The following is a 16,970-nucleotide window of genomic DNA, read 5'->3' as shown; positions in this document are numbered from 1 at the left end:
CATATGACAATGCTGTGTCTGCTCCTGTCTGTAGCTCTTGATAGAGTAGCTAATTTGGGGCAGAAATTGCAGATTTCCTAATGAATTGACCAAAACTTGTCCATAGTAAGGATGGCATTGCCTGTCTCTGAAGGGCTGGGGTCCAGCCTCTGCTGTGCAGAATCAGCCTGTTATTGAACAGCCTCGTGTCCAGGACAGCTCTGGACATGGCAGGGACAGTGCTGGGCTGGCCCCACAGAGGGGCCCAGTGCCACAGCCAGGCACCAGAGTCACTGGGCACTGCCTGTCCTGCCAGCTGCACCAAGGACACTGGGATCATGTCATCCCACTCAGGGGCATCATCTGGGCTTGTGTCCTTGCACAGACACTCACTTTTCAAAGGCTCAACTCAGAGATGACATTTAAAGAATAGTTGCAGTGAAAGAAGGAATAGGCAGAGGCAAAACTGGCCTTTTAGGTCATATCCTAATGATTACAAATTGAGCCAAAATATGAGAGAGGTTGGGTGATTTGTCTCTCTCTCTTTCATTTCTTTTTTTTTTTTTTTTTATTTGTTTTGGGGATTTTCCATTATTCCTTCAGCCTAGGAGGGCTCCTGGCTGGGCTTTGCTTTATGCCATTGTGTTGAGGCAAGCATGGATGTGCAAGTGGGAGGCTTAACAGAAAAAGTGATCTGCCAGTAAAATGTAGCTTGTTCCAGGATTAACAGCAGCTGAATGAGACTTTTCCACATCACACTTAAAAACTTAGATTACTATTAAACTATAGCTGACTCCTTTGGAGTTAGCCTTTAACCCCTCTGCCTGTCTTTTTCTCTCTATTGAGGATATATCTCTCCCTCCTTGTACCTCAAAGAAGGGTTTATTATCTATCTTATATTACCTCATCCCTTCCACCTTCCCACCAGTAGATGATTGCTCCTGGGAGAAGTACTTAGGATTTTGTGTGGTCCAGTTTTAAAAGACTTTGGACACAAGAAACAGCCTCTTTCCTTATGGCATGGCTTCACCTCCTATTTTGCTCATGGTATAAATTGTATTCCAGTTTAAATTTTCCTTTTTCCAAACTTTGTCCTGTGAGAGCCCATTTAATTATACCAAGCAACTAAGCCAATTCTCATTCAGCCAAATTGGTGTTGGCTTAGTCTAACTCCCCCTGATCTTGGAAAAGCACCATGCATGTGACAGAGTGGTAAAGCACAGACATTCCCCACAGTGTCCAGTGGGTTTGCTGAGACCTGACCCTGACCCTGCCATGGACCTGTGGAAAGTGAACAGCCTGAGCCCACACCCCCACTGTCCATCCAGATTTTCTATCAGTCTGATTTTTTTTCCTACAACCTGCTAAAAATGTTGATTTTCTTTTCTATTTAAAATAAACCCCTCTATTTTTCAGAAATTGTTATTTACTACAAGTGGGACTGAATCATGTTTCTGCATTTCCTCTCCCTTTTTCACTTCCTGAATCTGGGCTAGAGGCAAATTTGAAATGCTCTGTGGCAGGCAGCAGGGCATATGGAACATATGCTGAGCATTTTGAATGGACTCTGGAAGGAAATTTAGCATTTATTAGAAGATGGAAACACTTTTGTTTCTAATGTGCAATTAGGGAATTACAAATCTTTCAAGAAAATCCAAATAGTTCGGAATAAAAAATTCCAACAGCCTAATACCCCTAGCAATATCCAGGCCTGGCACTTAAATTAAGCATCCCTCTCTTTCAAGGTGTGATCCTTTTCACTTTCCCATCCATGGCCCAAAGCAACATTTATGACATTTGTACACTTTGAAAATCCAGTCCTTCTGCTCTATCAAGGATTCATGTACCCTTTTCTTCTGCCCTTTCCCAAAGCAGGGAAAGGGTCATTTAAAAACTAACACTTTCTAAGAGAAGTTGTTTAACAGGAGTTGGGCAAGATTGGATTTTTTCCAGAGCAATTCCTAGAGCAGCAGCTGTGAGGGTCCTGTCAAAACACCAGCCTAAATCATTTACTTGCTGTCCTTTGCCATTCCTTTATTTGTGAGCAGACTAAAAATAGAGATGAATTATGGGGCTCCAAGAAACTACACTGAGTGTAGCATTTGAGATGATGGTGTGTACTTAACAAGAAATGTTTTATAATTGAAACAGAAATAGTAGGAGCTAAATACAGACCTCTAAATTCATTTGGACTCTGGAGCTGGCAATTTTGTCTTTATAGGATTTGTATGATTTCCTTATTTGAACCAACATGAAGTGGTTTTATTTCTCTTTTCTAGACTGCAAGCATTTCGATGATCCAACATTTTTGGTACACACCAGCATGGAATATCTAGCAAGTACAAGCCAAATTTTAAAATCAGATTTTTTTCCCCTTAGACAAAGTTCCTGTGATGAAATCAAACTGGGCAGTAGTGAACCCCTCAATGGTGACAGAGGGAAATAACTTTTTTTGCCAAATCTATTAGTTTTGTTTAATTTTGATTAACAGGTCTGGGGTGGTGATTCTTCCACTCTATTTGTAGAGAGACATGAGTTATTTCCTCCCACACTGATGCCAAGCCAGAAGTGCTCAGAGACAGCTGAGTCTGCTGTGCACAATTCATTGATGCTATGCCAAGCTAGTAAGTCCTCTTCTGTGATTTTCCCCTTGAACAGCTCTTGAAGAAATCACTGCACCACATTGTGGATCTTCTCTAAACTCTCCTGGACAAGTGGGAAGCAGTCTCCTTTCCTGTGGGGCAGATGTTGCCTAGTCATTAAGAGCAAAGGCACATTGGGTTGTCACTGCCCGTGGACACCTGGCTGCTGGGCAGTGTGGGTGTGACAGAAAAGAAACCAGGGTAAGAAAAACAAAACATCAAGGTTTCTTAGTCCTTAAATTTCCCAGTAAATGGGCAGTAAAACATTGAGAGTCCTCCTTTCACCTAGCTGCAGCTGCCTATAAAACAGGAGTTGGGTATCAGCTAATTGTATCATTCTAAGACTGGGAGAAAGAGGATTAATCCCATTGTAATACAGCATTAGTACTGCCTATTGGAAGTGTGCCACTCTAGTGGATACTGAAAAAGCCTAGATGCCAGTTCAGAGTCAGACAACCCTATTGGAGGAACAGAATTACCCAGAAAAACTCAAAGATCAATGTGGGTCAATAAATAACTTGAAAGTGTTCCTGTAAAAGAGATTTTAGACAACCTTTTCTTTCCAAAACAAATTATTTGGCTGAAGATACCAACACTGCTTCAGTTCAATCTCAGTAGAAATAAACAAAAAATATTTTTCATTAAAACCAACAATTACTGAATAACAGGATATAACTTCCCACCACATCCTATTTCTAGCTGCAGGCCTTTTGAAAATGCACCAGCATCCCAGTGGCAGAAGTGGCATTGTTGTCTGAGCTCTCTGGTGAAAGAGCTTTCCAATAACAGCAAGTCTCATCTTCACCTCTCCATCAGGGCTGCCAGGGGTGAGTTCAGAATTAAGTCAGGAGGGGCAAAGACATCACTGCATCATCTTTCAGCCCTTCGAAAAAAACAAAGAGCACATACTTGGCAGCACTTTAATTTCTATGGTTACTTATGAATAACAGCACAGCTGGGGAACTGTTGCTACAACCCACTAGCAGAGATCATTTAAGAGGTCACACTTAAGCAGACCCATTAAAAAAGCACTTTTCTTTCAGAGATAATAAAACTGAGGACTGCAGGTTGTACTTTTTATGTTACTACCAAGTGGACTATTCTGCTAGCCATAGATTCGCCCTCACTGTTTTGAAAACAACAGGAGGAAGGATGGCTCTTTATTTAAGACAACAACCAAGGCTGATGATTTCTGGACAAAATCTTGACCAGGAACATGATTCACTGAGATTTTGTCAGTCACAGATGTGGATGTCTCCCATGCTAATGCAGGCCAGTTGGAGAGCTCTCTGGCTGAGAGACCTGCATCAAGGCTTTGCTTTCTACCAAGGGGACAGCAGAGTCCAGAATTTTCCAGCAAAGTCCAGAAAAAATAATTGAGTAATCCTGAATCAGAATGATTTGGGAACTGTGACACAGATTTCCTGTACAACCTGGGTGAAATGACTGCTTTGTGCCTTCAGTTTTGGTCTTTATTTTGTTTCTTTGTTATCAGGGCAGCCATGAAGCCCTGGCAACATCACTGCAGCAAAACATATCTTTAATTGGTGGAACAGACTTTAAAAGCCTTTTGGCCAAGGAAAGGTTATTGCTTTGTGTTTCATAGTGTTCTAATCAGCAGGGAAATGAAGGCACAATTCAGCCTTATTTTGTCTGCCATGCACTTACTGTGGTGTCCTCTGAAGCAAATTCACTCCTGAACAGCCAGGGATAAGGAGTAAAATAAGGACTTCAAGTATTCTTTTACTTTTGCAAATTCAAAGAGGCAGCATGTCCTCAGGGAATGGAAAAACTGTTCTTTTACATGTTTCTGTGAAGAATTTTAAAGAACACTATTACAAATATAAAATAATTACCAAACGTAGAATCACAGAATCATAAATCTCGGTTTGGGAGGGACCTTAAAGATCATTTTGTCCCAACCACCATGGGCAGGGATGCCACCCACTGGATCAAGTTTCTGCATTAATGCCCTGAGCCTGTGAGCTGGCCCACAGAAATGCAAAAGTTGTGTTTGGACTTTTTATTCAATGTAATGCAGGATTACTGTCAGAAGAGACAAATGAAATCCATCTAAGTCCTTTTTCAAGATTCTTGTTTTTACATACTGTCCTTGCACACACTGGAATAAGCACATCATCCCAAATAAAGCCACTGACATCAGCAGAGTTTCACCTGGGACAGATTTGGCTTACTTTTGCTAATTGCATCACTACCCTCAAGCTACACTGAACAATTCATTAGTGGCAGACAGCTGAATTTCTAAAAGTGTGTGTAACCTAACTCTAACCAGCAGCACAGTAGAAACTACTCTCAGTAGCTCCTCTGGGCAACCAAGGACACCATGAAATTGAGTAAATAAATATAAACAAATAATGTTTTCCAATCTCCTTCCCATCTGGAGTACTGGCTATTTTTCCAGCTCTTAAATTGAGGCATCTTTGCATTCTGTTAAGACAATCCTCTGCCTTTTGCCATCTCTGATGACTCCAGTGAATTTAAGAGTATTTCTGTAGATTAGAGATTTCTCTTTTCAGCACTTCTAAAGAATAAGCCAGTCTGCCATGGGTTGCTAAATTTTGAAAATTCCTTCTTAAATCTTTTTGTTGTTGTTGTCGTCTGAGGGAAAAGTCAAAGTATGATTTTGATTTTTATTCATTCTTCCTAAATTTTTCTTGCCCATTTTCACCCACCCATTCAATTCTTACAAGTAGTGAGGCATTGCTGGGCATGGGGCTGAGTAGTGGCAGGGCTGGGTGACAGGGACAGGCAGCTGCTACCACCATTTAAAGAGGAACAGAATTGCTTCATCCCTCTTGTGTTAGACTCTGGATAAACAGGATGTTTCCTACAGAGCTTGCAGTTTGACTGGTGTGTCTAATACCCAGTGTAGGATTTAATTAAATAAATATCCCCAATCCAAACAATCTTAGTTGTTGGCTAATTTCATTTCCTGAGACACAAGAAGTTACCTAACCTAAAATGTCATGGTTCTTGTCCTCATAGTTTTTGTCAGTCAGGAGAAGAGGGGCCATCACTCCATGAGTGGGATACTCTTCTTTCTCCCCATGATGGCTGGAAGGCTGTGTGTAGATACCCACAGGCTTTTTTCTGGATCTCACCAGTGCTGGTTGGGTGCAACTTCAGCAGATCTGGGGACATGTGAAATAGACCTGTAGGTATGTGCCCTAACAAACATTCCACTCTGGAAACAAATTACTTTTTAGTGTCTCCAGAAAATGTGGTTCATCTCACCCCACCACAGACCTCTGAAAAAGCTGCTATGAACTGTACCCTGCAAGATCCTGTTTCTATGCAGTGATTATAAGGCAAATCCAGATGATCACCTCAGCTGCACTTTCAATAGATTTCTAAGGCCAGGGGAGGCTGGTTCAGACACCAATCCCCTGATGAATGTAGGTCTAGGTGGGGAATTCTCAGCTCATCACTTCATCAAGTGTCACATACTGTATCACAGATTTTCTCACACAGGTACTTCCTACAGAGAAAAATCAGAGATCAAATCTTCTGTTTCTCCTACTTGTCTCTCTCCCCTATGTATTCAGAACCCTTTGGCCAATGTTCAGCTTGCAGACTGAACCCAAGTTTTCCTTACACTTGTTTTTGAGGAAGACCTATGTGTTCCAGTCCCAGAATCAGCATTTTCAAATTTTTCAAGAGCTGGGGTTGTGCCCAGAGAAATGCACTGGGGACTGCATTTGTGAATATTCCTGGTAGATGCTGACTAACGTGCACCTGCTCCTCAAACAGGTCCCTGTCAGCATCCTGGTTGTGGTCTGGGTTTTCTGTTGTCTCAGAAGTGCTGACTCATCAGAGCCTCTCCCATTATATGCTGGAGCAGTCTCTCCCTTTGTCCTGGAGTTTCTCCAGACTTTATCACCTCTAACAGCACAGGGTTCCCAGGAAAACAAATCATCCTTCACAAATGACCGCATAAAACAAGCATTTAATTGTTCCCCACCTCTGGTGAGCTGCAAAAATTCCATATAAATAAAGAAGCTGAATCATCTTTTTCACAAATGTTTAACTTGACCCAGTCTATAAAAAAAAGGAGAAGAGTAGAAAAAGATTTTTATAAACATACTGTACATGTCCAATTTATCCTTCTTCAGCAAAGTGTAACCAAGAACTAGAGAGGCATTGACCAGTACCTGGTAGAAAATTTTCTTATCTATCTATCTATCTATCTATCTATCTATCTATCTATCTATCTATCTATCTATCTATCTATCTATCTATCTATCTATTTTAAGCAGATTTCTTGCTATAATTATCTCATGAAAATAAGTTTAATTTTTTGTCTGAAATAGCTAAAAGATTTTAGGGACCATTTAATAGTTATGTACAGTCCAAGCACATAAGTAGAACAGAAACAGCTTTTCAAATCTTAAGGAATCATAGCATGCAGCAACGGTAATTTGACACAGAACTTACAAAACAGATTTCATTTTTTCTTAACAGAACAACAATTGAAAACTGGCTAAGCCCCTTAAATAAACCAGTGACAGCTGGGAAAATCAGCAGATTGGCCCTTTGTGCTTGTTTATAGTAGATTTTGGCAGCAAGATAGTTGATTTCGTCTCTATAGGACGCAGCTATTATATCTTCCAGATGTGGTTGACCTTTATCTTGGATAAAAAAGCATCTTGCCATAGAAACTATCAATTTATGTACTCTTAGCCCAAGTCATCAGCTCCTTTAAGAGGCTGAAAAACCCCTCTTGTGATGGTAATTATTCCACTGCCATTCAGTACTGACACCTAACTTGTGAGTGTCCAGATTTTTCGAACATGAGTCCATAATTCAGATCAATGCACCTCAGAACTTCTAATATGAGGAAGATCTGTAACAGGATAAGGGTTCTCAGTGCTAGCAGAAGGACATTTGGGAGGTCCTTTCTTTGCTAGCTGCTCACAGTGGATGAAAGTAGAAAGAAAAATTACAATGGCTTTTTCACAGGTTGCATTATTATTTATTTATGTGTATAGAGTGATGATACTGATGTCTTTAGGGCTTTGGGCAAACCATATCAGACACAGTGCCCAGGGAAGAGCTGAGCTGCAGGCAGCTTAATGTCACCTGCCAGTGGAGAAGGTCACAGGCCACCTCATACACTCTGACTCAAGGGCACATCTGTGGCAATGTTAATTGTCCCACTGGAAAAACCCCAGAGCCACGAAAGGATAAAGAGGAGCCTCTGGCTGTAAATGCACTTGAGTCAAAGGAGGATTTTCAGTAGTTGATTTGATTCAAAATTTGTGTCAAAAACCACAGTGGCACTCAGAGTGGCACAGGAACAGAGTGAATGTCAGACATCAGTGTTTGTGGGGAGGAGAATAGGGGACATAGTGGAGCAGAGGAAAATAGGGGAAACAGGAAGAGTGTTGTAGGATGAGAGAGAGCCTGTGAGAACTCTGGGCTTTGCTTAGAGGCACAGAGGAGAGGTTGAGAGCACCACATCATCTTGAAAGAGGACTTGTTTTGATAGAAAATAAAGCAAGATGATATCAAGTGTGTTGTACTTGCTGTGACATACTCAAGCCTCTGTGCTACTAGCTGAAGAGTGTGACTACCTGCCACCCAATGGTTTTGTGGCATCTGCTAACCCTATGGTGACTGAATTTCTTGCTTTTCTATTTCACATAGATCAGGCATGAGCACTCCTGATACAGAATACGGGTTCAGTGCAGGAATCCAGGCTGACACACTCACTCAGATCTGACCCCTGGTCAGTGCATCTCAGAAAACCTCAGTGCAGAATTTCAAACCTTCTCCTTTCATCATGGCATGATGTGATTTCTTGGTCCCCCTGTGACTAGGCAGGCTCCTATGTGTGCTTGTCACCTGCTCTGAGGCACAGTTCTCCCACAGGGCCACCTCATCATGTGATTTTGCATGCAAATAACTTGTGCTGGGAATTTAAAGGTTTGAGGTGAGGTGTGGCAGGGTAGATTAAGGATCCAGCAGAAGAAACCTTGCTGCAAGAAAGCTAGAGCTAAACTGAGTGAGCCTGTGGACCACTGACAATGATGGATACAACTTTGCCCTCTACATTGCTGTGGGAGAGGAAGATGAGCTTACAGAAAGATGGGAGCATACAAGTGATGAAGGGAAGAGGGAAGAAAGAAGCTGAACAACATTCTTTCATGCCCACATTTCACCTGGATATGAAACTTTTGAGATCCTGTGACACAACACCCAAAGGAGTAGGAGGATTCTGGAATGCAGTTTATGGAATAGCATGCAGCACTGTTTCTGCAGTCGATTTTCTGAGGAATTCTTTGTGGGAAATTAAAAAGAAACAAACCCACAGTAACTGCTCAAATTTGACCTAAATTGAGCATTCACCAAAAATCTTGGTTTTCAGCCTTTGCGTCTGTCTTCTGGCTCTTCTACTGAGTCAAAAATTCCAGCTGGCAACAGATGGATGGCTCTTTCTGAGATGTTGTTTCGTGGAGATAGGAATATTTTTAAGAGAGGTGATAGGCAAGGCAGGACTTTACTTCATACAGAGTGTCTGGTGCAATGTTGTTGTAGGACATTGCTTAGTTTTGTGAAGTGGCAGCTCTAAACAGCTCTGCAGAGCTTCCTGGAAAGGATGTATTCTGTCTATAAATCCCTGCTGAGGAAGATGCATGGTGCATGTGCCAATTCATCCACATGATTTAAGCTATTTCACAGGATTTTTAAATCTTGAAGCAAAACAAGGGGGACAGTAAAGCAATATGGTAAAATGTATTTCATCAAAATAACCAAAATGTTGAAAAAGGAAAAAAAAAAGGGAATTTGACTGGTAGGAAGAGGAAACAGCTGTGTCAGTAGCAGTTGTTACTTTGCTGTGTAAACAATTTAAAGCAATTATAAATATGCTTCTGGTCACACTTTGTTGTAAATAAAAAGGTTTTTCACGTACACTCTTGCTCTGCTTTCAGCATAAGTCCTGCTCCTGGATCCTGCTGCTGTGGCAGTTTGGCAGTGCTGGTGAGTTTGTGCAGGGACACAGATGTTGCAGACAGATGTTGTGCTTGTCTGCACCGCTGGGAAGGGCAGGTGCTGTCAAACCCCAGGGCTGGGCAGCTGGGCTCAGGCCATGCCCTACACTCAGGCTTGGTGCCAGGCTAGACCTCAGCTCATCTCAGTGCTCCCCTGTGACCCGTTCAAAATGCTGCTCAGGTTTGACCCACACCTGCCACCTTTGACAGAATTAATCACTTTTACTCAGGCACCTCACGATGGTTCAAGACGAGCAGCATGTCCCAGACTAAAGCCCAGGGACTGTCCCTGTCCTGGCCCAGCTGGGGGACCCTTTGGGGAGCTGCTGCCCTGGGTTTTCTGTCCACAGGCTGCTGCACACCCCTGGTTCTGGGGGGGCAGCTTGGGGTGCATGGGGCACTGCCTGCTGCCTTCTTTCAGCTTCATGAGCTGAAACCCTCTGGCTCAGAGAACACTGCTTACTGTAGGCTATTCACTATTGGTTTTGGGGGTTTTTTGCTGTGGTTTAACCACTGACTTACTTGCTGTGCCATAGACACACACCATAACCTGCCTGAGACATGGCAGAGTTTGCATAGGTCTCAAATTTGAGGAATGGGTTTGGGCAGAATTTGCCTTTGAAGTGTGGAAACAGTACAGTGAAATAATTGAAAACACATTTTATTGCCTCAGTAATCAGAGAGGGTGTATGTGTTGACATGGAGTTTGCATGAAACCATCAAGCTTTTCTAACCATTTATAGTTTACATAGCTATATGTTAATCCACAGACAATCTATAGCTCTCAACAGCCCCATAGCAACCACAGATCAACAAATGATTTCCCTGGGCTCCCAGGCATACCACTGCCATTAGGTCCTCTGATTTTTAATTAAGAGGAAATGTCTCTAAACATCTTGAGGTAATTAAAGTGGTAATATCTTCTGTAAGATGCATTTGATAAAATAACAGGAATTCCCCTGTGTGACTCCAAAATATAATTGCAACTTCATTACAAAAATTAGATTTACTGAATTATTCGTTTTGTATGAACTTAAAATGTAAAATATGCTCACAGTTCTGCTGTAATTCTTGAATATAATAAGAGAATTCTTTCCCCTGCACTTTATAGTGCAACTCTTCATATAATTATCTCATTAACTTTTATTATGATTCTAATTAATATACCACATTACAAATAGCTCCTTATTGTCTCTTTGCTGTTCTTTACACTTTCATAAGGAGATGATCACTGTCATAATGTTATGACTCTTATAAAAACATACATGTTAACCTAGATTTAGACATTTATTTCTGGCTGAATTCTGACAGAAAGAAGTAGCACCCAGAAAGAGAATGATTTCCATAAGCCTGCTTAAAATTGTTTATTTTTGCTTCTGAACACACATGCGTGGGTTGAGTTTTGTAAATAAGTGTGTGTGTATGAAACCTGCATATGGAAAAGTTGCAACATGTTGCAATGAACCACTGGATTTTAGAAGATTTTAGAAAATAATATTATTCCAGGTGTTGCCTAGATACATATGGAAGCAAAATAACTGAATAAAAATTTTAACAGATGTAATTACTTAAAGCAGTGGTTTAGGGAGAGATTTCCAGTGTGGATGAAAGCTCACCATCAGCCAGTTTTGTTCTTATGTCCAAACTATCTCGAGACATTAAAAATCTTTCGAGTTCTCTGTAAAAAACTATTGACTTCCCTCTCAAACAGAAAAACATACTTATAGAATATGTACCCATTATTCTTTTTTCTCTCTCCTTAGAAAACACACCTCTGCCCTTATCATTTCCATGCCAAATAGAAGACATTGCCTGCATTTTCTCTTAGCACAGGACTTGGCACTGTCCTTTGCTTTCTTTGTCTCTCCACTGACTTCATTCCTACATTAAGTGTAAACCCTTGGTCTTTGCTCTCAGGACGCATTATAGTGTAATCCTAAATTTGAAACCTTTTATTCACTGATGGGATATTTACTCCAGACTCCATGATGCCATTCTGGATGCTGAGCACTGGCTACCATTTTTCATGCAAGCTTCTTTTCCAAATTAGGAAGGCCTCAGAAAATTTTGGCTAAAAATGGCAAATGGAGCATTGAGATTGCTGCATGTAGTGCTAGCCAGTACTGACATACTGATTTGTTCAAAGTGCATAATTTCTTGTCTTCTCTTTAAATTGCAGTGTTATGGAGATCTATTTGTTTACAGCACTTGGGATGGTGGCTGTGATTTCCTCTCTCATGCATTACAAGTCCACCAAGAATCTACAAAAACATGTGATGAAAAAGTATTAGATTTCTAAAACAAGATCTATGCCTGCCTGTTCCAGGAAGTAAATTACAATTTAACATTTAATCTGTACTGAAGAAAATGTGAGATTTCAGGACTAACACAGCTACCATTAATCTTGCCTTGAAAAACAGAACTTGACCATATGACACTAGAGTAACTCCAGTTCCTGTGATGTGGGAACATCTATGAGTGAGTCTTTACTGGAGCTCCTAATTGTTTTTCTTGTTGCATCCCTGAATGGGAATTTGAATACATGAGTGAATCTCTCTGCAAGTTCAGAGGTGAAATGATGGTTCTGAGAAGTTTGAGACACACCTCACTACAAATGATGATGCCACCATATTCCTCCCTACTAAAACAAGCTGTAATCAATCATGGTACAGATTGACCTTCTAAGGAATGTGCCTTTCTGTAGAATTCTTTTGCTCTCTACCCAATTAAAGCAAAATACAGCATGAGCCTTTCTTCAGTCAAAATGAAAAAAAAAGACAAGAAAAGATTTTTTTCTTCAAATATCTAAAATCCTGTCTTGTGAGATTAGTAAGTGAATCAAGTTTTGAATAATATTATTATGGGAGAAGTCAAGCAAACAGAAAGATGACTCAAACAGTTTACTGCCAGGACTATTTCTTAACACAGAGGAAAATCATATCTGGTTGCATATGGAATCCTCCCACAATGAACAGGGAGCCTGGCAACAGAAATAAAACTGCAAATGCTCCAACTTTTGCTGTTGAATTGTCCTCACAGCTGAAGTGTAATGAGAAGACACCAGAAATTTGGACACTGAGGTGGAGAAACCATAACATAACCATGCCTATTGCCTTCCTTATTGTCAAAACAGACAACCTGGTCATCAGAAAGGTAAAATTTGGACACTGAGCTGGAGAAACCATAACATAGCTAAGCAATTCTATGCCTATTACTTTCCTTATTGCCAAAACAGACAACCTGGTCATCATAAAGGTAAAATTTTCTTGAATTCTCCCTCTCCATCAAAAGAACCAAAATTAAACCCAGAGCAAAAAGTGATGTAAAAAGATAAAGGGAAAATCCCTGAAGACTTGTTGTCTGTGTAACCACAATGGGCTGTGCAGGCTGAGAATCTGTTCCTTGTGCTCCAGTAAAATCCAGCAGGACAGCCCTGCAGCACCTCCAAAGGATCAATTGGTGGCTGCCACAGCCACTGGGAACAGAGGCCAGCAGGGAGAGCAGAGTGGCTCTGGCTGGATCTGTGCCCATGGGCTGTGCCTTGCATGAACACTGAGTGCAACTGATTGCTGTGACAAAATACATGATTTTCATCTGCCCTGGAGCACAGCTCAGCCATGCAAATATTTGTGTTCTGAGCAAAGAACTGGGCTGCTGCTTGCTGAGTGTCTGAGGCACTTGTGTGTTTGTCCCACTGCCCCACACTTCTGGCTGCAGGACTCACCCACAGATTAAGGACTGGAACAGGATATGCAGTTCTGCAGGGCTGGAAGACATCCCTTTAATAAGAATTTGTAAGGAGATCAAAACAAGCACAGAAACCCAATTCCATCCTATACGTGTCAAAAATAAATTTACAGCTGGGAATACTCCCCAGGAGATATGTTTTTCCTGGCTTCTCCCTCACACTAGTGAAACACAGCCAGTGCTCAGTTCTGGACTTTGCAAACACTCATCATTGATAAACTGGATGGAAAAAGCCAAGTGTTTGTGTGGGCTCAGAAAAAAAAAAAAAAATCATTATTTAATGACACTCAGTCAAGTATGTTTTTGGAGGGCAGCTCATATGGCACCAGCTGTTCTGATTTAAAGGATCTTGGTACAGCATGTAAGAAAACCAAAGACCATGGTTTGGTCATCCCAAATAATGTGTATATGCACAAACCTTCCTTCAAAGTAAACCATACCCTTAAATCTCTCCCCAGTGATCAGGCACAAATTATATTTGTTTTGACATACAACATTTTGCTCCACTTTGGAGAAGTTTATAATACTGCAATTTCTCCAAATTTTAAGCCCCTCTTTGACGTGCTAAACATTGAGTTTGTTCAGCTTCCTGTTGTACCACACTTCTCTGGCTTTGAATTCAGTATTTTTGCTCCTTTCTGTTGCTTTGTGCCCTGTAAGGAAAGCAGGACTTTGGCATATGGTTTCTGCAAGCACAGATGAATAGTCACACACAACACAGTTTCCATTTTCTAGGCAGGCTGGCATTTGGAGCTGGCTTTTCTAACAGGAGGACTGGACAAGAATCAGTTCTCTGATCATATTAAGGTTATAATGATCTCCCATTGTCTCAGTCTTCCTGTGACACTCCTGTGGCATTTAAAAAAAATTCAATTCTCTCCCAAATATATCAGTTGAGGTCAGTCCTTAATAAGAGCAACCAGAAAAAAACTGCTCATCTTCTCTCAGCTCTGTCTGGCCTAGGATGACAAAATCTCTATTTATCCCTGCATTAAAAGAGATGTACCATACTTGGGTCAGTAAACCAGTCTGGTTTAAACTTATTAAACACTTCAGATTATATCTGTTTTTACCTAATTTACCAGTCCACCAATTCTGAACATTTTAATAGAAGAGATTTTAAAATTATTTCCAGCTCACTGAGGAAAATAATAAGCAGTGGCAGGTCTAGGATTATCCTTAACAACATCCCTAAAGCACAGAGAATGATTTCTCCACTGATGGCTTCCTGAGATCCTGTCAGACATGAAGTTCCTAATACAATTCAAGTGTTTTTACTGATAGAGAGAATGTTAATTTTTTTCAACTCAGTGTCATGAGACACTAAATATGGTGTGCTAGAGTTAAATGTTTATGTTAAACATCACATATATGGAAAAATCAGAGTTTGAGAATACCTGAATGAAGTCAGGTTTGCCTGACAAACTCTATTTTCCATAAAATTTCAGATTAATATTTTGTGTATTACTATATGCCAATTATTTTACTAACTTAATCCCCCTTCAGGTTTTCCATTCGTTTGTTTGTTATATAATTAATTTTGTCACTTTTCTTCCTTTTAAATTGTTGGTAGAACAGAAAACTCTATTTTGTTTTCAGTTCTGATGGAATTTCTTTGATACTGTTAAGTATAAGAGAAATGTGTATGCTTAGGCCAGTCAAGTCTTCACCATCTTTTGTTACATGGCACTGCTGATTTTAGTGCTTACCATTGCATGTGTTGCTTAACAGCTTTCTGGGTTACTGGGGGATTGGAAAGCATTTCATCACATCCCAGTGACAGGAACACATAAACAGAGTGCAGAACCACTTGTTGAATACTTCTTCTGCCTCTTTATAAACAATTTTGTCATCAAAGCTCATATTTTTGCCAAAGGAAATTATTTCTGTCTAGAGATTCTTGGTTTGATTTTTACATTAAAAAAAAACCAAAAAAACCACAATCACACTGTTAAAAGAGATTTCATTCTCAGCCAGTGGTTGCTCATTGCTTGTAGACAGGCTGCCCCAAAAAGCCCTGTGGAGTGGGAAGGAGGTGGTAAGTGCAGTATGTGCTGCACAATGCAGTGGCATTTCCTCTGGATGCCCTGGAACCTGTCCTGGCCCATGGATCACATGTGGAAAGCATGAGTCACATCCCAGTCCCAGTCATAGGACAAACTCCAGATCCATGTTGGTCCTTCCACAGGTTGTTTTCTAACTCCTGGCTGTCTCTCCATGTCAAATATGCTTCAAGGCATATTTCAAAAAAAACCTGACATTACAAATTGAGGCATTTTTTCTACCCAAGAACACGTAGTTTTAAAATATCCTTTGCTTAAAAGGAGGAATAACAATGATTATTTTATAATTTGGGAAAAAAAAAAAACTATTTAGCAAAGCCCTGAGTAGAGAGATGAAAAGTGAAATGAGTTGGGAAGGGCAGGAGGATGGAAGAACATGGGCAAGTGAAGGCAGCTAATGCCCAGTGATGTTGGGTCTTTGGAGACTGATGCAAATCTCAGCAGATGCTCTACACTAAAGCTGACCAAACAAAAAATGTAAAAAATTGTCTTCAGGAAATACACTGGGAATTTTCTAGCTACACACTTACTAGTCTATTATTTGATAAAAACAGTGAAGAGATTCTTGATGGAGCTCAAATTTATTCAAGAGAGATCCATGCTGTGGGAGTGCTGAACAAACACAACCAGGCTGCAAACATTTGAGAAAAAAACAAGGCAAGGTAGTCAGCAGAACTGCTGTTCTCAGCATTTACCTCTCTCTCTGCCTTGAAAGAACTGATGTGAAATGCTCTGCCTGTATTTCATAAACCTGTGATTTGACTTGCTTGGAGAAGAAGGAAGCTTTCTGTTGGATTGCCAGTGGTGTGGGCAGCCTGCTGTGGTGCAGCTGACCCCTCTGGCTGCAGTGTGTGCTCAGATGATGCCATCACATGGATGGCTCATGCAGCCAGCTCCCCTCTGCCCGCAGGGCTGCTCCACTGAACCCAGTTAAACTGATCTCACTGATCTCAGGCTAATGAGAATGGGGAGTAACAAATCACTTGAGGCCCGTGAAGGCAGGGTGCTGCCAGAGGACACACAGGGCTCTGAGATGCCCATATGGCTGGAACAGAGAGAATGGTCCTGCTGGTAGCACGGGCTGCTATGAAACCACCACTTGCATTTGGAAACACACTGAGCCAGTAAAGAAAATAAATGGACAAAGACCAAGAGGAACTTGCATCCCTGCAGCATGTGGGATAAATCATTTATTACAGGGGGAGAAGGATCCATCAGAAAACAAGCACCTCTGAATCCACATCCATGAAATTGCAGATGTAAAGCATGGCAGGGCTTCCACCTGCCCCACAAAGCATTCCTCCTGAAACCACCACTCCTAGAAAGGTGATGTGAAATATTCATGCATTTATCTTGCCCACCAGCAAGGGAGGCGTGTGCATTCATTGTTCTAATGCACATAAACAATTTGATTCTTTCTGTTAGAACCTTTTTGCTTTTGAGTCACATCAGCAGAAATATTTTACTATAGAAGAAATAGCTGGATTGAAGTACCCTGGGCAGGTAGGTGGTTTGACAGGCACAAG

This window comes from Erithacus rubecula, assembly GCF_903797595.1.
Source record: "Erithacus rubecula genome assembly, chromosome: 5".
NCBI classification, from domain to species: domain Eukaryota; kingdom Metazoa; phylum Chordata; class Aves; order Passeriformes; family Muscicapidae; genus Erithacus; species Erithacus rubecula.
Note: the sequence above shows the minus strand (reverse complement) of the source record.